Genomic DNA, 22,657 nt, shown 5'->3' on the forward strand with positions numbered 1-22,657 from the left:
GGGCGATGTGACCCCAGCTCAGAGGCTGAATGATTTCTTTGTTAGAACTATGCTATAATACATTAATGTACTATTTAAAGCAGATACTAAAACTACAAACCTACTTTTCTAAGTCACTCACAACTCCTTATCCTCTCTCCAGTCCAGCCCCAGTGGGGTTGGATTGGCCATCAGCTCAAACAATCCTCACAGAATCCAACCAAGCATCACTCCAGGTAAACAATTCTCCACACACATTCCACATGGGAAAAAAAGGAGCAGAAATAGAAATTGTTCTCTTTCTTCCCTCTGTGCTCCTCTATGAAAAATCCTGAGAGAGAGAGAAGAGTGTGCCTGGCCCAGCCTTTGTCCTGGGCCCTTCAGACCCAGCTTGTCCAGCCACAGCTCCTCACCTGAGTGTGGTGAGTGCTCACCTGGGGCTGTGGAGAGGCTTTGGAAAAGCCCTGGCACCCAGGGGATCAGCAGCAATACCTGCCTCTCCACAGCACAATCTGAGCTGCATGCAGATTCCTCATGTGCCTGTTCTTAGGCATTAATAAAAACAAGAGCAGTACACTGAGCAGTAACATTTTCAGCTGCTCCTCACTGGATTTAGTTGCGAGCCCCCAAATAGCCAGATGGCCATGGTGCCAAGCTGAACCAAGTGGGGCAAAGAGAAGGCCTGGGGACCCAGAGCTGCTGCTCAGGATCAATCCCAGCCCTGCGAGGTGGGAAGCAGGTGGCTCGCTTCCTTCTCATCATTTTTCATTTTTGTTTACCTCTGTGTTCTCAGACACAGGCCAGCAGCGGAGTGGGGAGAGCCAGAAATAGCAGGAAATATGGTCTGCCTGAAAGAGGGAGGACTTGTCCTCTCTTGCATAAAGATCGTGGTGATTTGCATATGCAAATGAGAACGAAAACGGTCACATTTGATGAGCACTCCAATGAATACGTTACCCTTGGAGCACAGGTGGGGATGCTGGCTGTGCCTGCTCAGAGGTGAGGAGTTCTTGGGGCTCTGGGATTTAGGCTGGAATTTGGGAAAGTTCTGGAATTTGGCATTGCCCAGGGAATGGGCACAGCCCCAGAGCTCCAGGAGCCTTTGGACAGCGCTCCAGGGATGCCCAGGGTGGGATTTGGGGTGCCTGGGCTGGGGGATCCTGCTGGGGCTGTTTATTCTCTCAGAGTCAGGATTTGGACACTAAGGCAGATCACCAAATAATCATCTTTCTGGAATGATGCCAGAAAAAAAAAAAAAAAGAAAAATTAAAAAAAAAGGAAATTCTTGTGCAGCTGCAAAGACTGGGAACTTGATTTACAGTGCAGACAAGAGGAGCCTGCCAAGTTGCCAACACAGTTGTCTAATTTGTTGACACGGAGATCACGAGCAAGGTGTTATTTAGTCCAGTCCCTCTGCTGGGGCAGCAGTGCTGTGGCTGCACTGCTGGGTGGTGGCACCCAGCTGGGTCCTGCGGCTGGGACCCCTCAGTGGGAGCCCCAGAGCAGCCCAGGCTGGGCTCCTGCTCTGCTCCCTTGGCCCTGCTCACACCCAGCAAAGCCCTCCCGTGCCCCGTGGGTATTTACACAAAGGGAGATAAATTCCTTCACCAGGAGCATCTCCCTCTCACTTTCACACTCAATTGACATTTTCCTGCTTTCCTGCCCACCCTCTGCTCCCCTGCCAGCTGGGACAGGGCACAGTACAAACCCCCCAGACCCTGCAGGCTGCTGGGACACCTCTGGGAGCTGCTCCTCATAATGGACATGGGAGCTGCAGAAGAGCAGAGCTCTCTCAGGCTCTTGCCTCTTGCCAATGCACCTTCACTGTCAAGGATCAATTTCCCTGCTCAGGAAATCATTTTGTGTATGCCCAGGTGACAAAAGGGACTGGATGGGGTCATTCTGTCTCAGGAAAAATTCTACTTGATGTGCAAACGCCATGACCCCAAATTCTCCCTCCTGACCCCTGAATAATTCCTGTCTCACACTTTGCCTGCCTCTCTCTCATCCACTCCCCCTCTCAGTGACCTCTTTAAAGCTCTGCTCTGCTCTGTGGTACCAGCCCTGCTCCTGGCCTCCTTCCCCAGGAGTGTCCCCAGGAGTGTCCCCAGGAGTGTCCCCAGGACTGTCCCCAGGAGTGTCCCCAGGAGTGTCCCCAGGCACTCCCCCCAGGCACTCCTGCCCTTGTTCTCTGTCACTTGTTGCTCTGAAAAACCCTCAGCCTCCTTAATGGCAATTCACTAAGGGCCAGGGTGAATTAAACAAAACTTCTGGGTTTTTGGTCTCTTCCTAAGGATATTTCAGCTTTTTGATCTCAAAGTTTAATTTAATCTGTCGGGGCAGAATAAATGATCTGACCTCCATAAAGAGCTTTCTGCCTTTGTATTAATAAATTTAAATAACTCCAACCTTTCAAAATGTAGAATAATACTGTTTAGAACTCTCTAAAAATTGGTAAATAACACTTTTACTTTAATGACAGCTGGGGAAAATAATCCTTTCAAAAACTCTAATACCTTTTTAAAAGACCTGTACCTCCTCAGCTCTACAAATGTACAAGCAACTGGAGCCCAGAAAAAGCTTTGTCCTTTTTTGGTCCTGACAAATCCCTGTGTCTGGGACAGGAGAATGGTGGGGTGAAGCACTCTGGGGTGTGATGGCCACGTCCTGCCCGGATCCTGGGCTGGCTCAGTGCTGTGCAGGGCTGCATTGCTGCATTTCTGTGCCCTGCAGTGCTGCATTTCTGACCCTGCAGTGCTGCATTTCTGCATTTCTGTGCCCTGCAGTGCTGCATTTCTGACCCTGCAGCCCTGGGGGTCACACACACGCCGTGGGGGTGACATGGGGGTGTGCAGGGCACCCAAGGGTGGGACAGAGGGGTGTCCCCAAGCAGCTCTGCCCCATGGCTCCCCTCTTCCTCCTGGGCTGGCCTTGCCTGGCTCTGTGCACTGAAATCCATTGGTTCCAGGGATGCTGAGGCTGGGCCTGGGTGACTTTCCAAACATCCATTAAAATAGAGCCAAGGCCTCTCTTTCCCACAAAACTTCCACTTGGCTCTCTGCTGGAATGATGATGTCAGAGCAGAGTGTTTAGGATCTCCAAATTCCCTGCCACAAAATAGGAATCAGCTAATCAGAGGGACAGACAGGCTAATTACAGCAGAGAGAGCGCTTCTATTTATTCCCAAGGATCTTGTTAATCAGCAATAATGGAAAAGGAAACAGCAAAAAATTACATGGCAGTTAAGTGAGTTTTGGGTAAAATATCTGTTCTTAAATTAACCTAAGTGTCTTTGAATCACAAGAATGTAATTTAATTAATCCATGAACAATAGGAAGCTTGAATCCTACTTCCCCTTGTATTTCCAGCGGTGGAGGTCATGGTGTGTGTGGTGTGGGGAGGAGCTGGTGCTGCTGTCAGAGCCCTGCCTGCTCTAAGGTGGGACAATATCTACCCAAAGGTTTCATTCTGGGGGGCCTGGAGTCCCCTTTGCTGTCCCAGTTGGAAGAAGCTGGGGCAGAAGTGCTGGGCAGTTCCTGGAGCAGCCATGGGTCACAGCCTGACCCTGGGCTGGGGGAGGTTTGGTGCGTGGGACGGGAGCAGAAGGAGCCCAGCAGAGACTCGTGGATGGAGCTGCTGTTTCCCTGCTGTGTCCTGCAGCACAGAAACATCAGCAGTAAAGTCACAGCAATTGCATTTGGCCAATATCTGATCTCCCTGGTGTGCAAAGCCCCTTTGGGGATCAAGGCTCATCACTGGTGTAGGATGGAGAGCAATAGGATCTGGTCTGCATTTGGAGTCTGCTTGCAGAGGTTGGTGTTTATGAGCACATTCAGTTTCCTGATTGGAAAGAAACACCATTTAAAAATCAAACTTTGATCCCCTCGAGTCGCATAGAGACAGGCACTAACAAGCATCTGTGAGCTCAAAATTGACTTTTAGAGCATTTCAGCAGAGCAGGCTTGGAAAATTAAGATGAGGTCTGGAAACAGGAGAGAGCTTAGGTATCTGTGTGTGATGTATGCATGCTCTGTGCAGCCGTGCTTTCTGTATGTGCACTGCATATACTCCTGTGCTGACCAAAGCCCCCGAACTGTTCCACCCTGCAGGTAAAGAAACTCTGGCTGCAGCACACGGGACAGAAAAGAGCCCGAGGAGCAGCTGATGCTTTCTGCAGCCTCCCCTCCCCAGCCACAGCAGCCCTTCAGAAAATGGCCCTTCAAACACTCGTGATTCCACCTTTCCCTTCTGCTGCTGGCCGTGTGTCTGCAGCGAGCTCTGATGGAATCTCTGATGGAATCCCATGCTGGGATTGGAACGGCACCTCCCATGGGGAGAGCCTTTACCCATGGGGAGAACCTTTAATGTTTACCCATGGGGATAACCTTTAACCTTTACCTATGGGGATAACCTTTACCCATGGGGAGAGCCTTTAACCTTAACCCATGGGGATAACCTTTAACCTTAACCATGGGGATAACTTTAACCGGGTCCTGCTCTCCTCCCTGCCGGGTCCTGCTCTCCTCCCTGCCGGGACCTGCTCTCCTCCCTGCCAGGTCCTGTTCTCCTCCCTGCCGGGTCCTGCTCTCCTCCCCTACTCATCCTTTTATTGCTCAGGCCCCAGACCAACACTGATCTCTCTGCAGCTCCTTCATCCACCTTTGTTTGGGTTTTTAATTTCCATTGGAGCCAAGCAAAGCAGCCCAGGCTCTGCTGGAGGCTGTGGGAGCTGGTACAATAAAGCTGTTGTTCTATAAAAAGGCTGACAGCTTCTCAAGGGCTGCTGACATTTCTTGTATCAAGAATAATACACAGCAACAGCATTCACAAGCCCTGGGATGGGATTCCTGTGATTTTCCTGCTTGGCTCTGCTATATTCCTCCGTGGACGCTCCTGGTTCAGAGAGTCCCAGTACTCATTTTGGTTGATCTGGGCTGTAATGTTTTATTTCACTCTGAAGTGTTTTTTTCCTAAGATAGAACAAAACCTATGAAACTTAAAGTCCACGTCAAATAGAAAATTTTTCTTTTGACATATTTTATCTCGATGCCACCACGGAAAGTATTGAATGATCCACTTCTAGCTGAATATTAATGAAGTAAATTATCTTGGAAAATTCCCGACTGTGTTCAGACTACAGGAACTAACAGGCCTCATTAGATGCCTGTTGATTAGAAATGTTCAAGTGGGTTTTCTTTCTCTGAATTGTAATTAAAATTAATTTGACAGCCTGAACCCCCAGGCCTGGAAGGGGCTCCCGCTGCGTGGTGTGAGCCGGAGGGGAGCGCACGTCCCTTCCCGTGGGGGCTCAGCAGGATGGGACCTGCCCTGAGGGGCACCCCGGGGTCCCTCCCCACCCAAACCTCTCTGGGGTTCTGCTACGTTTGCTGGCTTTGCTCAGATCCCATCACTTTTCTCCCCACGGCTGCACCTCCTGTCACTGTGGCTTCTCACCCTGTCCCACCCCTGCAGCTCCAGCCTTGCCCTGCCCTGGGCTGTGCTTTCCTGTGACCCTCCTGCCAGGCAGGGAGTGCTGCTGGGTGCTGCTGGGTGCTGCTGGGTGCTGCTGGGTGCTGGAGTGCTACTGGGGTGCTGCTGGGTGCTGCTGGGGTGCTGCTGGGTGCTGCTGGGTGCTGCTGGGTGCTGCTGGGTGCTGCTGGGGTGCTGCTGGGTGCTGCTGGGTGCTGGTTCGGGCAGGGAGTGCTGCTGGGTGCTGCTGGGTGCTGCTGGGGTGCTGTTGGGGTGCTGCTGGGTGCTGCTGGGTGCTGCTGGGGTGCTGCTGGGTGCTGCTGGGTGCTGCTGGGGTGCTGCTGGGTGCTGCTGGGGTGCTGCTGGGTGCTGCTGGGTGCTGGTTCGGGCAGGGAGCCTGTGCTGGGTGCAATCCCAGCTGGGCAGCACAGGAGTGTGTGTGACAGCCCAGCTCTGCCATCAGTGGCCCCAGTGCACAGCAGGGTCAGGAGTGCTGTTTAATCACCCCTCCCTTTAGGATTAACAGGCAAGACAAGGGATAACGTGTAATGGATTTGATCTTTCTGGGGGCTGAACCTAGGCAGATTAAAGACTGTATTCCTTACAGTTATTTTTGTTCTCAGGGGGTGTATTTGGGTCAGAAACATCCTGAATGCTGCGATGGAAATGCACTACGAGGCACAGAGCTTCGGCTGTCACTGTTTGGCTCCTCTGTGGGTGCTGCCCAGCCCCTGGCTTTGCTGGGGCTGTCTCTGGGACTGGGACCCAGCAGCTGTGTCCCTTCTGCCCAGGGAGCCGGGCAGGGCCCTGCACCCCTGGGTGCTGCCCAGCTGCAGAGGAGCAGGCAGGGCAGCGGGTGCTGAGCGAGCCTGGAGCAGCAGAGCTGTGTGAGGCCGAGGGATAAACCCCCTGCTCCCTCCAGGGAGGGCTGGCTGGGCTGGCAGCTCTGGGGTGGCATCCTGCAGCCCTGGGCATCACTGCTGGCACTGCCACCGGCCGGGCTCGCTCACTGCCCGGCTCCATCCCCTGCAGGAAGGGTCTGCCGGGGCAGGAGGGTCTGGAGCCTCCCTGCAGCAGGGCTGCCACCTCAGACCCAGCTGGGTTTGGCTCCTCCAGCCCAAGGAAACCAGGAGCATTCCCACCCAGGAACCATCAACTCACACACAGCTGCCTGGGGCTCCAGGCCTTAACAGGGAAAACTTCCTGCCCTGCTTTCCTGGGAACAAAAACTCACCGTGTTCTTAATCCAAAATCCTGGCAGGGCCCATGCAGCCCTGGCCGGTGGCCACAGCCAGCAGGTGCTTGCCCAGTGCCATGTTCTCCTGGAGAATGCTGCTCCAAGGGAAAGAACAGGTTTTCTGCAGGCTGTCTCTGCTGTTTGTCACCCATGGGTAACTCTGCTCCGTGATTTATTCCTCCCTCCCCTCCCCTGCACTTCCTCCCAGCGCCTACCAAATGTCTCAATTAGATAATTGCCCTGATTTAGACATAAGGAAGTTCTCAGCTGTCTGAGGCCCCGGCTGGGCACCAGGATTCCTGGGAAGAGATGAAAGCTCCTGCAGGCACAGCATGCAAAGCTCTGCTTTGGGAGCTGCAGCGTGCTGCTTCCCCTGGCAGCAGCCAGCCTGGCTGCTGTGCTCCTGTTCTGCTGCCACTCCACCAGGGAACCCCTGGTGTGGCATTAACTGTGACCCAGGAACCCCTGGTGTGGCATTAACTGTGACCCAGTGCACAGGTTCCCATCCCGCTTGCAGGCCGATGTTCCCTGGCACAGCACCAGGGCCAGCTCTGCTGTGCGGGGCAGCGTGGCCCTGCTGCCACAGCCCCTGGGGACACGGTGACAATGGCTGTTAGTCACGATCAGCCACGGCCCCAAGAGCACTTCATTAAATTGCCTCCAAGACTCGGGAGTGGGGTTAATTATTTAGGTGCCTTAATTTTCAATTCATCTCTCTCTGTGGCCTGCAGCACCACAACTCTGTAATGCTGCTCCAGAGACAGAGGCACGAGAAACCTGAGCAGTATTTACCCGAGTGCAATCACTGCCGTGGAGGAGCTGGGATTTACAGTGCTCTGCGGTGCCTAGCACACAAAAATGAAGGTTAAAACAACCCCCATTGTTTCTCCTGCACCTACAAGGCTCCAAATTCCAGCAGGTTTTGTGTCTGTGAGTCGTTACCACACACCCGTTGATGCTGTTGGTTTGGTTCTGGGCTGTCATGGCTGTGCAGCTGCAGCATGGGCAGGGTGGGGATCCCTCATCCATCCATGGATCCCTCATCCGTCATCCCTCATCCATCCATCCAGGGATTCTTCATCCATCCATCCATCCATGAATCCATGGATCCCTCATCCATCCATGAATCCATGGATCCCTCATCCATCCATCCATGGATCCCTCATCCGTCATCCCTCATCCATCCATCCAGGGATTCTTCATCCATCCATCCATCCATGAATCCATGGATCCCTCATCCATCCATCCATCCCTGGATCCTTCATCCATCCATGCATCCCTCATCCATCATCCATGGATTCATCCCTCATGCATCCCTCATCCATCCATCCATGGATCCTTCATCCATCCATCCATGGATCCTTCATCCATCATCCATGCATCCATGAATCAATGCATCGATTCATCCATCATCCATCCATGGATCCCTCATCCATCATCCCTCATCCATCCATCCATCATCCATCCATCCATCCATCCATCCATCCATCCATCCATCCATCCATCCATCCATCCATCATCCATCCCTCCATCCATCCCTCCATCCATCCATCCCTCCATCCATCCATCCATCCATCCATCCATCCATCCATCCATCCATCCATCATCCATCCCTCCATCCATCCCTCCATCCATCCATCCCTCCATCCATCCATCCATCCATCCATCCATCCATCCATCCATCCATCATCCATCCATCCATCCATCCATCATCCATCCATCCATCCATCCATCCATCCATCCATCCATCCATCCATCATCCATCCATCCATCCCTCATCCATCCATCCATCCATCCATCCATCCATCCATCCATCCATCCATCCATGGATCCCTCCATCCCTCATCCATGGATCCCTCCCGTCCTGGCCTGCAGGGCTGCAGGGCTCTGGTGGCTGGTGTGGCACCCTGGCACAGCGGGCACCCTGCCCTGCCCTGGCTCTCTGCAGCCCCGCTCCCCTGGCCCTGCCGAGCAGGTGTGAGGTGGGGCCTGCCAGAGCAGCACTTTCCCACAGCCTCCAGCACAGTGACAGGGGTGATTGCTTATTTTCATTTATTTCATAAATAACTCCAGCAACAGAAGCATTTGCCTGACTCGGTTCTACCAGCATGAATTAAAACATTCAATTACACCACTGGGGGAAGTTTAAATATTTACTTATTCTTGAGGGGATTATAAATTAACCCAAAGGACCTCCATAAACCTTTGCCAAGACATTGACAAAAATCTTCAATCCAGGCCTTAATTAATCTGGGGAGAACTGCACAGAGGCCCCAAGAGACGCTGGGTGGAGGAGCCCCAAGGGCCCTGCAGGAGCGGGCACACCCAGCTGCAGTAATTCAGATTTACTGAAAGCATTAAAACCAGCTGTACCTGGCACATTGCGTGGCAGGCCCTGGAGAGGAGCGTTGGCTGCTGCCCTGGGCTCCTGGGCAGTTTTGGGGCCCGAAGCCCAGCTGGGGTGAGCTGTGCTGTGACTGCCCCAGGCAGGGATGCTCCAGACCAGCTGGGAAGTGCTCCTGGGCAGGCTCAGGGTCCCCTCAGCTGCCTTTCCTCTCCCCAGAGGAAAAACAGGAATGGAAATTGCTTGTCCAATGTATTTGTTGCTGTCCTCTGAGGAACCAAAGCGGTGCTGTCAGGGGTGATAAATGAACGGGATGGGTTTGATGGGCAAGCAGCAGTGCAGGGCAGCTCCAGCGAGGAGGGCTGGCAGGGTTTATGCTGACCCAGGTCCTGGAAGAGCGCTGGAATCCAAATCTGCTGGCTGGGAGCCCTGCCCAGGCTCCTCCCGGGCAGGGAAAGGGCAACTTGCTGGGACCCCATTCTGGGAGGCCCTCGCCACCCTGCCACCCTTGTATTCTCTGCTTTTCATGTGGTAATTCATGGTTTATTTCAGCAGAAAGGCAAAACTCTGCCTGAGAAAAGCCTGCCCCACTTGGCCCTCGCTGTGCCTTAGACCAAAGCTGAAATCCTGCTTGATTTGGATTTATTTTCCTGAATTATCTGCGTGTGTGGCAGGGCTGTTTGGCAATCCCCTGCCCTCTGCAGATGCTCTGTTCTCCAGGCAGCACTGGGCTCCTGGAAGGACGCTCCTCATCTCTGCAGGGCAGGAGAGCCTCTGATGAAAGGGCTGCAAATTGGGCCAGTCCCCGAGGGAAGCAATTCCAGGGATAAAAGCAGGTACAGTAACTGCACTTCAATAACCTCCTTTTGCAGCCTCTGCTGGCTGTGCAGCTCTCAGGGGCACGAGTCAACCTGCCCTGTGTCCCCTGCATGTGGAAGGGGCTTGGCCTGAGCTGAAACTGGGGGAAGGAAAGAGGCAGAATCCGTGGGGCTGGGAATGAAAATCAGGATACGAGGCTTCACCTGGATTTCTTGGGGCTTTGCTGAGGGTCTGCCTGGGGCTGGAATGGTCTTTAAGGTCCTGTCAAATCCACCCCTCTGAAGGAGTCATGGAATAAGGATAATTGTGGGGGGAGATAATAAAAAAAATTCTTGCAGGGGGACTTGCTCCGGGAGGAGGCTGCAGCTGGCACTGACAGCAGCAGCAAACCCCTGAATTGCTCCAGGCCAGGATTCCCCCTCCTGCCTGTCCGGAGCTGCCCCATCCTCATCCTCCTCCTCCTCCTCACACCTGCCTGCCAAGGTGGGCGCTGGGCAGGAGCTGCAAACCTGACCCGGGGCCCTGAACCCCAAAGCATCTGCAGGGGGCAGGGGCAGCCCCAAACCCCAACCTCTGCCCCCACAAGAAGGGGTTTGGTGGCTCCTGCAGAAAGCCAGCCCCTGCCAGGGGTCTCACCCTGCTCCAGGCAGAGCTCTGTTGTTGTGGCAGCAGGAGTTTGTTAATTGAGCAATTTCTCCTGACCTTGATGGAGACCAGCACTAACAGCCAGATAAATAGATTAGGATTGTAATATTTCAAGGCCAGGCCTGGAAATGAGGTGCATTTATCTGGTTGGGCCTGTTTTGCCGTGGCAGTGGCTGGAATGTTTTGCAGGTTTTGGTTCCAATTTGCACAGAAGCATACATCACACCGGGGACAATGCTACACCTAACTCACAGCAGCAAATGAGAGCAATTAAAAATAGCTCAGTAAAAATTATACTGAGTCTTCAATTACTTGGGGAGATGAGGAGCAGGACATTCTGTAATTGACTTGTTCATCTTCTTGTACTCCAAGCACAGCCTCAGCCAGGGTAACTCCTGAGCTGGTGACCATTCCACCCCCAGTTCCACTCTCTGACACTATAAACCACACACTGTGGCTTCAGTTTTCAGGCTGGATGAAGGTTATTATCTGTATCTGTGGGAGAGGGGGAAGATGGGGCATTTTTTCCATCAGAAATGCAGTTTTCTTCCAGCTCTGCTGCTCCTGGTGTGCTGTGACACCTCCTGCTGACACCTCACCCAGGCTCTGGATGGGTTATTACGGTGCAGAGAAAAGCAGGAAATAGCTCTGGGCTCTCACTGGGGGCTGGAGTGGGGCTGTGCTGCACACAACCTGCTCTGCATGGCTTGGAGGTAAGCCTGCCTTTCAGCCAGGAGCAGAAATAAAATGCCATGGGATGATTGGAATTCCTGCCTTTGCAGATGCCTGCTTCGAAAAGAAATAGAAGCGAATCACAAAGGTTGGAAAAGATCTGTAAGACCATCGAGTCCAAGCACAAAGCTGGCACTGCCACCAAGCCACATCCCCAGGCACCACATCTTCTAAACACCCCTGGAATGAGCTGCTGCCAGCTCATGTGCTGAGCTCATTTCCAGCAGTGGGACAGCTCTGGTGCCCCTCGTTCCCGGGTTTCAGCTCTGATGAAGGGCCTGTTCCTCTGCTCCTCGCCCACAGCTGAGTTCTGGGCAGCAGCAGGCACTGTACAGCCAAGGGGAGCCTCGCTGAGGGGCTTTGCTGGGGCTGCTGCAGGACGCCAGGGAGGCTCTGCCAGTGCTGGCCCAGCTTTTGGGGAGGTACGTGATGCCCAGCTGGGCTGGCAGGGCACTGGGGGCTCTGCCCTGCCCAGCTGGTTGTGTTTGATCAGCACAGCCTGGCTGTCCCCAGGGCTGCTGGACACCTTGCTCTTGAGGCTCCCTCTCATGGGGGCGTTGCTGAACCTGTCTCAGGTGAGGGGCAGAGTTTTCCCCTTGCTGCAGTCTGCCAGAAGAATGCTCTGGAATTCTGTGCCCAGGTTTGGCTCTGCCATCCTGCAATGCTGTGTGCCCAGCTGGCTGCCCATCCTGCTGGTTCGTTCCACGACTTTTGTTCTGTCCATTCCTGCCCAGTGGGAGATGTGGGGAAGTTGAATTGATGGCAGGTCCTTGAGGGCCCTGAACACGTGTGATGGTGCGTGGTGCTGGCTGGGATGAGTGTGTTTACAGCTTCTTTTTCTGTCCCTAAACTGCTGCCCCTTTGGTCACTTCTGAGTTTCAAACTGCACACAAACGAAGAGCTGGCTCCCCTGTTTGATGTGCAGTAAGATCATGGAATTGGGAATGAGCCTTGCCTGTGATGGTGCTGCTGCCAGTGCTGCCACCACTGAGAGGAGGCTCTCCTCTCTCGGAGCAGCCTGTACGTTCCTCAGGCCATTGTATACATTTGCTGCCTTTGATCAATAATTTAGGGTAATCATTTTGTTCTGTAAAATTTCCCAAGTCCATATATATTGCATGAAATGCAGAATAGCCAATCCCAGAATGGACTTTTAAAAGCTTTTCATGAAAGGTTTGGGTTTTTGTTTTTTGGTTTTTATTTTAAACTATGAGGAGGGGAAAGAAGTGGGTCTAGAGACGTGAATAAATCTGTTTGTTTGGAGACTTTGATTCCTGGAGATTTATTTTCTCTGTAGTGCTGGGTGGCACTGGGGCTGTCTCCAGCCCCTCATGCCGGTGGAGCAGCTGATTTCTGTTTTATTTTGGCCTCCAGCCCTCGGTGCTGGGTGAGGAGAGGGGCTGGGGCTCTGCCCTCCCTGTGCTCCTGCCTGCTGGAGGACAAAGGCTCAGCTAGAGGTGGGAATCTCTGTGCTGAGCATCAGGTGGAGGTGAAAGAGAGAAGGAAAAGCACAACTTCACAGGCTTTCTATTTTTTTGGAGTGGGGGGAGGTTGATTTATTGGCAGTGTTGACTAAGGTCAGAGAAAACAGGTGAGGAGCTGGATCTGTGCTCTGAGAAGCCTCTGCAGTAGAGTCAGTCTGAGACTCTGCTTTATTCATGGATTTGTTTATTTTAAAAAGGAAGAAAAAATGCCATTAAGCACCAGTGGGGAGAACATTCACATGTTGCATCTATTTGTCTATCTCCAGAAATAATGAGGCGTAGGATTAGAATAGGTGGGGAGTGAAACCTGACTGGAGCCTAATGTGTGGGGACTTCGGGTTTCACTCCCAAGGAGAAACATTTAAAATGGCTCAGGCAGTGTGAGCTGATGTGTTATTCCCTCAGGAAATGGGATGCAAAATCATATTTATTGCTGCTGGTAGGGGATCTGAGGGTTTCTCTGTGCAAACACCTCCACCTCCAGAGGAAAGAGTTCCAGGGCACGTTCTGAATTCCGTGTGCCTGTGCAAGGGGAGGGGGAGCCCCAAAAGCTCTGCCTGTGGGGAATTTGGAGAGGCAGCCAAGGGGATTGCTGGACCCCTCTGGGCTCTCGGTGGGGTTCTGGTGGCTGCTGTGGCCAGGGCTGGAGCTGGCCCAGGGACGGCTGGTGTGTGTCCCACTGTGCAGTCCCTGGAGCTGTGCCTGGTCCTGGGACCTGCTGTGCTCCTGCCTGGAGCCAAACCGGCTGAGAGGAGCTGGTGGAAGGAGCCTTGAGGGGCTGGAGAGGGGCTGGAGAGGGGCTGGAGAGGGGCTGGAGAGGGGCTGGAGAGGGTGGCACAGCCAGGGCAGGCAGAGGGTGGCACAGCCAGGGCAGGGAGAGGGTGGCACCGCCAGGGCAGGCAGCCGGTGGCACTCAGGATGAGCTGGTCACAGGGAAATCTGTGTCCCTGTGGGATTCCACAGGGAAATCTGTGTCATTATGACATTTCCCAAGGAAATCTGTGTCCCTGTGAAGTTTCCCAAGGAAATCTGTGTCCCTGTGGGATTTCATAGGGAAATCTGTGTCCCTGTGGGGTTTCCCAAGGCAATCTGTGTCCCTGTGGGGTTTCACAGGGAAATCTGTGTCCCTTTGGGATTTCACAGGGAAATCTGTGACCCTGTGGGATTTCCCAAGGAAATCTGTGACCCTGTGGGATTTCCCAAGGAAATCTGTGACCCTGTGGGATTTCCCAAGGCAATCTGTGACCCTGTGGGATTTCCCAAGGAAATCTGTGTCCCTGTGAGGTTTCCCAAGGCAATCTGTGACCCTGTGGGATTTCACAGGGAAATCTGTGTCCCTGTGGGGTTTCCCAAGGCAATCTGTGTCCCTGTGGGATTTCCCAAGGAAATCTGTGTCCCTGTGGGATTTCCCAAGGCAATCTGTGTCCCTGTGCCATTTCACCCTGTCCCAGGCACAGAGAACCATCCAGCACTGTGGTCACTGCAGCCCCCACGTGTTAAAATCCCTCCTGTGCTCGCAGGGAGGGGAAGGATTGGCTCTGGAGCCAGGCTGGTGGAAGGGCAGCAGAACCTGGCCACGATCCGTGTCCAGCACCACCCGAATTTATGGGATCTGGGCGCTGGCAGCGCTCCTGGCACACACAGCCCCGTTCATTGAACCTTGAGTAGGCGTTTTCCCTCACCTGTTTTTGATTCTGGAACCTAGGAGGAAAAATAATTGGATATAGGGGGAAAATAAGAGCCTTCAAATGTGCTGTTACCATAATGTGCTCTGGCAGCTTGGGCAACGTGTTCCCTTTTTCAATGCTGAGGCACATGAATAACACATGAGGCAGAGCAGGGCTGGAATGAGCTGGAAAGGAGCTGGCTCTGGGCAGAGAGCACATAAAAGGTGTTATCCAGAAAGGCCTCCAAGCTTTATCTTGCCCAGAGCCTGGCTGTAACCTCCCATCGCCCCCAGAGCACCTGGCAGCTTCTGCTGCCTGCACTGTTGTCTTTCTGCTGTTTATTCCTTTTCAGGGTTTATTTTGCTGCTGAGTTGATAAAGATATCTCATTTTATTGCCCGTTTGAAGGGCCCCGTGCACAAAGCAGCTTTGGCCTGTGTGAGTGTGTTTGTAGAGAAATAAAGAGAGAACTCTTTGATCTCTATTGCAGAGGGGGCTTTAGGGTTTCACATGAATTGAAGTCACATGAACATAATTAATTTTAAGTCCTCTTGTCTGCCACTTTTCTGGTTGCTGCACACAAGTACCGAGACGAGCACACAAGTACCCGGCCCATAAGTTGCACTAAGTAAATGATGTTGTATTGATCAGAGCAGACTGAGCAACCAATCTGTTCATTACAGCTCTTCCAGGCTCCTTCCAAATCAGCCTTTCTGTTAAATATGAAATGTGTGTCTCCAGTGCTGGATCAGCCATTAAATGATGCTCATGGATATTAATAAAATAGCCGAAGGCTTGTCTTTATGCAGGCAGAGAGGGAGCCCCAGGTACCTGGTAAATGGGATGAAGAATATAGCTTTATGGTGCACTTAAAATTGATTCCATTTTAAGTTATGTAGCAGTGCAAGAAGTGAGAATTTTTAAATTCTGACCTTTCCACACACAAATTGGCATATTTGGCTTATCTTTTTCTCCCCTTTACCCAAAGAATGGCGCTGACAGTTGTTGTTTCCTCTCCAGCAGAGGAATGGCTTCGCTGCCAGCAGGGCTGAGAGGGGTCAGGGGGAGCCTGGGGAGCTGCTGGCAGCGGGCACAGGCTGGGCTGTGCCTCCGTGCCACCTCCGGGTGGAGTCTGGGGTCTGTCAGGGGGAGTTGGGGTCTGTCAGAGGGAGTTTGGGGTCTGTCAGGGGGAGTTTGGGGTCTGTCAGGGGGAGTTTGGGGTCTGTCAGGGGGAGTTTGGGGTCTGTCAGGGGGAGTTTGGGTCTGTCAGGGGGAGTTTGGGGTCTGTCCGAGGGAGTTTGGGGTCTGTCAGGGGGAGTTTGGGGTCTGTCAGGGGGAGTTTGGGGTCTGTCAGGGGGAGATTGGGGTCTGTCTGGGCAGAGTTTGGGGCGCTTGGAGGAGGCAGCACAGAGCTGCGGTCCCTGTCACCAGCAAATTTCTTAACTAATGCTTTGATTTCTCATACAATTGTGAAGCAATTACAGAAATTAAGACAAAAGCCTGATTAATTAGAGGATAAATGGCAACAGATCCCAGTGCAGAGCCACCAGCATTCCTTAAGGGTGACTTAAAAACGTTTTGAAGCCTTTTCCTAACTTGCTGCAGTGTGGATGTCCTCTGTTGCTCATTTATAGCCATCTTCCCACACCCAAATTTTCAGATTTATATGTAAATGCAGTGTCGATCAATTAAAAGATAAACCCGACTTTTATGTGGGAATCTAGAAGGAATAAACTCACTAAAATGCAATTTTCATACCCTGATCTTTGTATACAGTGATCAGAGAGCAATTAATCAGATTATTTCTATTGCCCAATAGTAATTTTCCACTTTGCAGTAATCTTTTTTTGTCTGTAATTTGTAGTTATAAAACATTTTTCTATAAAAAAGCATAAGTTTAACGTAGAGGGTGTGTTTTGATCAAAGGCAGAGTAAGGGATGGTGCTGGAGGTGCAGCAGGGTGCCCTGGTGGGGAGATCACTGTCAGAACTCCGGGGTGCTGCTCTGGGGTCCCTGGGGCAATGGGAGCTTTGGGAGGGCAGAGCCAGCCCTGCCCTGCTGGGGCACCTGGGGGTACCTGGGGGCACTTGGGGCACCTGGGGGCACCTGGGGGAGGCTGAGCTTGGGACAGGTGAGGCAGAGCTCAGTGCAGATGGGGACAGATGAGGCAGAGCTCCCTGCAGACAGGGACAGGTGAGGAGGCCCCAGGTGCGCTGGGTCAGGAGTTCCCGAAGGTTCCCGAAGGTTCCCTCGGGCTCCCTCGGGCTCCAGAGCCACGCGGTGGCCGCGCTCTCCCAACCCCTGGATCCACAGGGATGGAGCCCAAATGTGCCTCAGGAGCATTTGCTTTGGAAGCGTCGCAGAAAACAGAATGGGCGGTTGATTTTCCAGTGATGGAGGAAGAGTGGAAGAATAGAAAACTTTGCCTTGAAGAAATACATCAGAGAAACAGGAGGAACTGCCACACAATGTTTCCTTGTGGCTTCTCGCAGCGATATTACTAAAAGCATGAAAAAATAATTAATTATTGTGTGAGGAAGGGCAAAAATTAAAGTAATTTTTCCTATGAGGTTGTATTACGTGTTCTGCATAGCCTGCAGATAAATAATTCACTCTCTGTGATTGATGCAGTTAATTTGCTTTACAGTTCTGTCGCCTCTGGGCCGTGGTGTCTGCAGGGCCCAGGGCTGTGCTGTGTCTCCTGCAGAAGACAAAGTCCTGGCCCGTGTGTGCTGTGGCTCACAGTGCAAATGCCATTCCTCACCTGTGCCTCTTCCTGCACAGCACGCTCAGGAGCTGTGCTGAGCGAGCTCTGCCCTGCCAGGAGATGTTTCTGCTTTTTATCTTCACGAATGACCACGTTATTTATCTATTGGAACGCACCCAACACCAACAAGTGCTCATGCAAGCAGCGAGCAAAAGCTCCCAGCAAACAGTGTGACACTAATCTGTTGTTTGTGCTAAAATACAGAGGAAATTACTGCTCGCCTGTCATGAAGCTCATAAAGGAAAAAAGAAAAATGCCACTGCAAAAGAATGAGCTTCAAAAGAAAGTTCCATTATCAGTTTGTTTCATGCCTTGTAGCTCCAGCTGCAAACAATCCCTTCCGTGAACACCCCCTCAAGATAAATGGCAGCACAATTCGGGTGCTATCGGGGAGATAAAGCCACGAGTCGCCTGTTTGGGGAGGGAGGATCTGCTGCTTTATTTTGTAACATCTCATCACCATCTTGGGGGAGCAAATGAATATGTATCGTCTGTTATCTTGTCATTTTGGAGCCAAACAACTTAAAATACGTTTTCTGTGAAATAACCCCGGGGATTTCAAGACCAGAATAAATTATTAGAGCAATTTGAGCTCAGAGTCTCTGCACTTGCTTGGAACGTGGTAAAAGCTCTTCCTGGTTAGTGGGAGCTGCTTTTGCTTAGGAAGCAAAGGGGGAAAAAAGAGGGAAAATAACCCCCAAAGCTTTCCTAGCCCATTAATCTCTGCCAAAGCGGGGAACCTGTGGGGTGGGAGTTGGCCTCTTCCCCAGGAACAGGGACAGGATGGGGGAATGGCCTCAGGCTGGGACAGCGGATGGGCAGGGTGGACATTTGGGGAGATTTCCCCATGGAAAGGGTGGGCAGGGGGTTTGGAGCGCCCATCCCTGGAGCTGGCACTGGGAGCTCTGGGCTGGGCACAGGCTGGTGTGAAGGTCTGGGAGGGATTTCCCAGCGGAAATGATTTTGGGATTTACAGGCACAGCTGATGAGGGCTGGGCCTGCAGCCTGTGCTGGTGTGGGCACGGATCTGGTGGCAAATGCCCTTCCAGGCTGTGGCACTGCTTCCTGTTTGGTAACTGGTGCTGGGATTTCTGAGAATTCTCTCTGGTTCTGGGATCCTCAGGCTGAGCAGAGCCCTGTGCCAGCCCAGCGGCTCCTGGGCCACGCTCTGCTCCTGGCACAGCTCTTCCAGGGCTGGAAAAGGCAGGAATTAACTCCTTTAATGAACACGTCACTCCTTCCTGAACACGGACAGCCGAGAGGACAGAGCAGATGAAGAAAAGACGGGATTTTAGATGTTGCCACGTCCTGCTGCTGCAGCTGACTGTGTGGGCCAGCCACAGGCCTGAGCCAAGCTCTGGAGCCAGGCCTGTGACAATCCATGCAAATCTAAGCTCTAATCCTTTTGTATTGATGGAAATTAAACTTTTATTCTTGCCATGGATATGGGAGCCTGAAATTCACTTTGGGAAAAAATTCAGGGTTTTATTTTTGGCTCCACTTTCACAATTACTCAGCCCAGGGCGTTTTTATGCTGCAGCTCCATTATGTGAAAGTCGTGAGTAACATTTTTCTCTCCAGGACTCTACATTTACTCTCCGAATGTTTCACTGAGAATATGACATGATTTAGACTGCAGTGCTTTTTAAAAAAACTACCCAATTTCTAGGGCCAAATTGTACCTGTGAAAGTGGCTGCAGGGAGTCAGCAGTGTCGTGGTGGGATGGAGCCAAGAGATGGCTGGAACTCGTTAATGCTCTCTGCAAATTATCTCATTAAGTGCTTTCAGACTGGGAAGTGTCTCAGCAGTGCAGTGCTGAAGAATGGTTCTCTTCAAAAAGAGGATTTTTAATTGTTTGGGGATCAGAATTGTCGGTGTAACACCTGTACCCTGACACGCAGCAGGGGTGGGGTCTCGGACACCCCAGGACACCCCCGGGGCTCCCAGGCTTTTGTGTACTTGGCTTTTCAGGTTCTGGGGACTGATAACCCAGATCAGATCTCAAAGCCAGTGGTGCTTGTTCTGGAGGGTGTTTGGGATGCTTGCAGTGAATGGCTGGGCAGGGGCAGGGGCAGGACTGGGGCTGAAGAAGAAGTGAAATTCATTTATTCTGCAGTTTCCCAGCTCTGCTGTGTCCGTGGCTGGGCTCCACCTGCTCCTGCTGCCCATCCCTCCTCTCTCGGGCTGGCTCAGTCCCTGGCACCACCCCTGTGCTCCCCACAGACATCCCAGCCCCAGGGAAGGAAGGACTGTGCTGAGGAACCCAGTACATTGCAAATCTTTGTTCTGTGCCTCCAGACTGAAGTGGAAATTTGTCTTGAAGTGGCAGCTATCTGAAATCAATAAAATCATCAACATCACCTGCATTTACAAAGAAAATATTTCCTTAATAGTGCCTGGATTCAAAGGAAGAAGAAAGGCCGTGCAGGGAAAAGCCATCAAAAGCATTGCGGTGAAACAGCTCTAAATTGTAGAAAACTTTTCCAAGGTCATTAATTGAACCTGGTTACGAGATTTAAATGAGATATTGAAAATCAAACACGGCGGCCCAGTTTTAATTGCCTGTTCTGAGGTGGAGCAGAGTCTCAGAGATGCCATTTGTGGTTTGTGCCTGGAAAGGTGCAGCAGCCCTGGGCAGGGGGGCACTGCAGCGGGCACAGCTCTCCCAGGTGTGTGCCCTGGGTGCCAGCCTTCATCCCACGGCCGTGCCCAGCACCTGCCTGGCAGCACACTCCTTCTTGGCCCTTAAATCCCCTGCCACGGGGCTGCTAAAGCAAGTGTGCTGTAAATACCCCAGGAGAGTCCTGAGGGGACCCCAGGGAGATCCTGAGAGGAAGGTGGGGACATCCCAGTTTGTGTCCCTGAGGGAGCTGGGGACATCCCACTACTTTGTGTCCCCAGGGGAAGCAGCAGCTGCTGCCCCTTTGCCCCAGAGCTGGCTCCTGCCCAGATAAATAATTCACTATTATTATTATTATTATTATTATTATTATTATTATTATTATTATTATTATTATTATTATTATTCTTCACTAATAATAAATAATTCACTAATAAATGGCCCAGAGCAGTGCCCAAAGCCAGCCCAGGCCCTGCAGGGTGAGGCAGCACAGCTGGGCAGCTCAGCTCTGCTCCTGGGGCACCTGGGGGGCTCCAGCCTGCTCAGGGGGGGATTTTTTTTTAAATTTGTTTGTTTGGCTGGTTTTTTTTTTTTTTTCTTTTTTCTTAGTTTGTTGTTTGTTTGTTTGTTTGTTTGTTTGTTTAAGATTGAATTTACATTGAAGATGAAAATGCCCAGGAAGCTGCCTGAGCCATCCAAGTTCCTAGTGGGAACTGCAGTGCTTTGTAGACATAAGGAGATTGAAAATATTTATCTTCCCCCATGATTAATAATAAATCAAGTGTCTTGTGATTCTTCCTTTAGGTTTTAATTTTAAGCAAGCTGTTGAAATACAATCTCTAAGCAAGAAAAGGTTCAGAGCAGGCTTTGTTTGGATTGCAAACAGAAGTTTTGTACTGTTTGGGACAGAAAAAATACAAGTCTATAAAAATTCAGCAGTAACATCTGGCTGCGAGCTGGCCTGGGTGAAGGAGGAGGATTTCTGTCTGCAGTCTGAGCACAAAGCTGAGCCCCTGTGGGAGATGAGAACATGCTGAGCCCACGGGAGGGTCCCAGCAGCGCTCCAGGGACCAGCTCAGGGATTCCAGCTGGGATGAGGATGCCAAAAACCCCTGTCCACCCTGAAACTTTACTGCTGCCAGGGAGGGACCCTGCATGGCCCCAGAGAGGGGAAGGGAGTGTCCTGGTGTGCTTCAGCTCCCCCAGAAATTCTGTTCTGCATCCCCCAGGAGCCCAGGGCTCAGCCTTCATCCCTGGGGCCTCTTCCAAAATTCCTGAGGGGAATATCCCCCTCCTCCTCCTGAGGAGCACAAGGAGCAGCAGCAGCCCTGGCACCCACGGGAGGAGAGCTGAACATCCCCAACTCCTGCCGTGTGCCAGGGGGTGAGCCAGCACAACACCAGCTCACCAGAGCAGCCCGGGCAGAGGGGCAGCTCGGGGGCAATGGAACAATATTTCACTTCCTGGGGGAAAAAATCAGGCTATTGGTCAAGATGTTCCTATGGGAACTGGTATAATTTCATTTGAGTGATGGATTACACAGGAAAACTCTGGGGAGGTTTGAGATGATGGACTTCCATCTGACCCAGCCTGGCAGGCTCTTTCTCTGAAGTTAGCAGGCAGTTCTGCTCCTGTTTTCTATTTTGTACAACCATTTATAACCATAAATGCTTTCTATTTGATATAATTTTCCATCCAGGGGCAGCTCTGAGCCACTGGTGTGGCTGCAGCCCTGGAACTCCCCCAGAACTTTCCTATTTGCCCATTTCTGACCTTGGAGCCCAGCAGCACCGAGTGACAAAATTCCAGATCTTGGTTTCTAATGGGTGTTTGTGCTGCGGGTGTAAAACACAGGCACACGTGCAGCGGGCAGAAGAAAGCTAATTTTATTCCTCTTGAGGGGATCAATATTCCACAGTAAGGAAAGTTATGTATTCCCAAGCATCCTTTGGGAAGCAGCATTTCATTATGCCCATTATCATAACAGGCCTCTCTACCTCCCTGTCAATATTTGGCTCTGTCAGGCACTGTCTTATCTAGAGAGTGAAAAATCCATCCCTGTGACAGGAGGGAAAGCACACAAACCCCACCTGCTCACTTCGGTGTGAGGCTGCAGCCCAGCAGTGCTGGAGGAGCCAAACCAGTGATGGAATTACAAGAACAAGCCTGGAAAGAGAGCTGTGAAGCCCCAGGCTTTATTGTCATCTAATATTGTTAATTGTCATCTAATATTGTTAATCTTTTTCATACTAAGAAGTGCTTTATTTATTAAATAAACAGGTTCTTTTCCACTTCTCTCAGATAAATTTTTTTCCTGAACCAAGAAAGGGGAGGGAAAAATGGATAGAAATGGAGAAAATGACTTTGGAAGGATTCATACGTGTTCACACATCACTCAGCAAAGGCAGCATTTTAAAAAGGTTAACACCTTGGCAGAGTTAATTGCTGTTCTTCCTCTTAAATTCCAGTGTAATTTCTGATTTCTTCCTCTGTTGTTGATCATTCAGCTAAGTAGATTTTAAATAAAACAAATATTTATGCCAGTAAAGCACACAAGGGCTTCAATGTTTAAGTAAAGCAAAGCAATTGAAACTTCCTCGTGTAAATATTGAAGGAAAGCAAAGCAAACAAACCCAGAGACTCACATGGCTGAAGGAAACTGCCTTAAAAACCTGAGGTTACACACCTCTTCCCATATAACTTCTGTATTGTATTCTATACGATTTTATTCTATTCTATCTACATTTTCTTTTGCTGGGCAGAATGGAGAAGGCAAGATCAAGGTCTTGGAAGAATCATACTTGGGGTAAAATGATCCTGTATTTGGGGATCTCAGGGGTGCTCCTGTATTTGGGGATCTCAGGGGTGCTCCTGTATTTGGGGATCTCAGGGGT

General features: G+C 51.4%; 1 long non-coding RNA gene across 2 annotated transcripts; it reads left to right on the top strand.

Moving 5' to 3' along the window:
• Window positions 1–591: 591 nt before the first annotated feature.
• On the top strand, window positions 592–17,733 carry LOC115496983 (uncharacterized). Of its 2 annotated transcripts, none has more exons than XR_012057925.1 (3): window positions 592–978; window positions 11,276–11,647; window positions 17,023–17,733. It is a non-coding gene; the product is annotated as an uncharacterized lncRNA (long non-coding RNA). The 2 variants fall into 2 exon arrangements; XR_012057924.1 differs by lacking the exon at window positions 592–978 and adding an exon at window positions 9,589–9,865.
• Window positions 17,734–22,657: the final 4,924 nt, after the last annotated feature.

The sequence above is a fragment of the Taeniopygia guttata genome, chromosome 12 (genome assembly GCF_048771995.1).
Source record: "Taeniopygia guttata chromosome 12, bTaeGut7.mat, whole genome shotgun sequence".
Lineage (NCBI taxonomy): Eukaryota > Metazoa > Chordata > Aves > Passeriformes > Estrildidae > Taeniopygia > Taeniopygia guttata.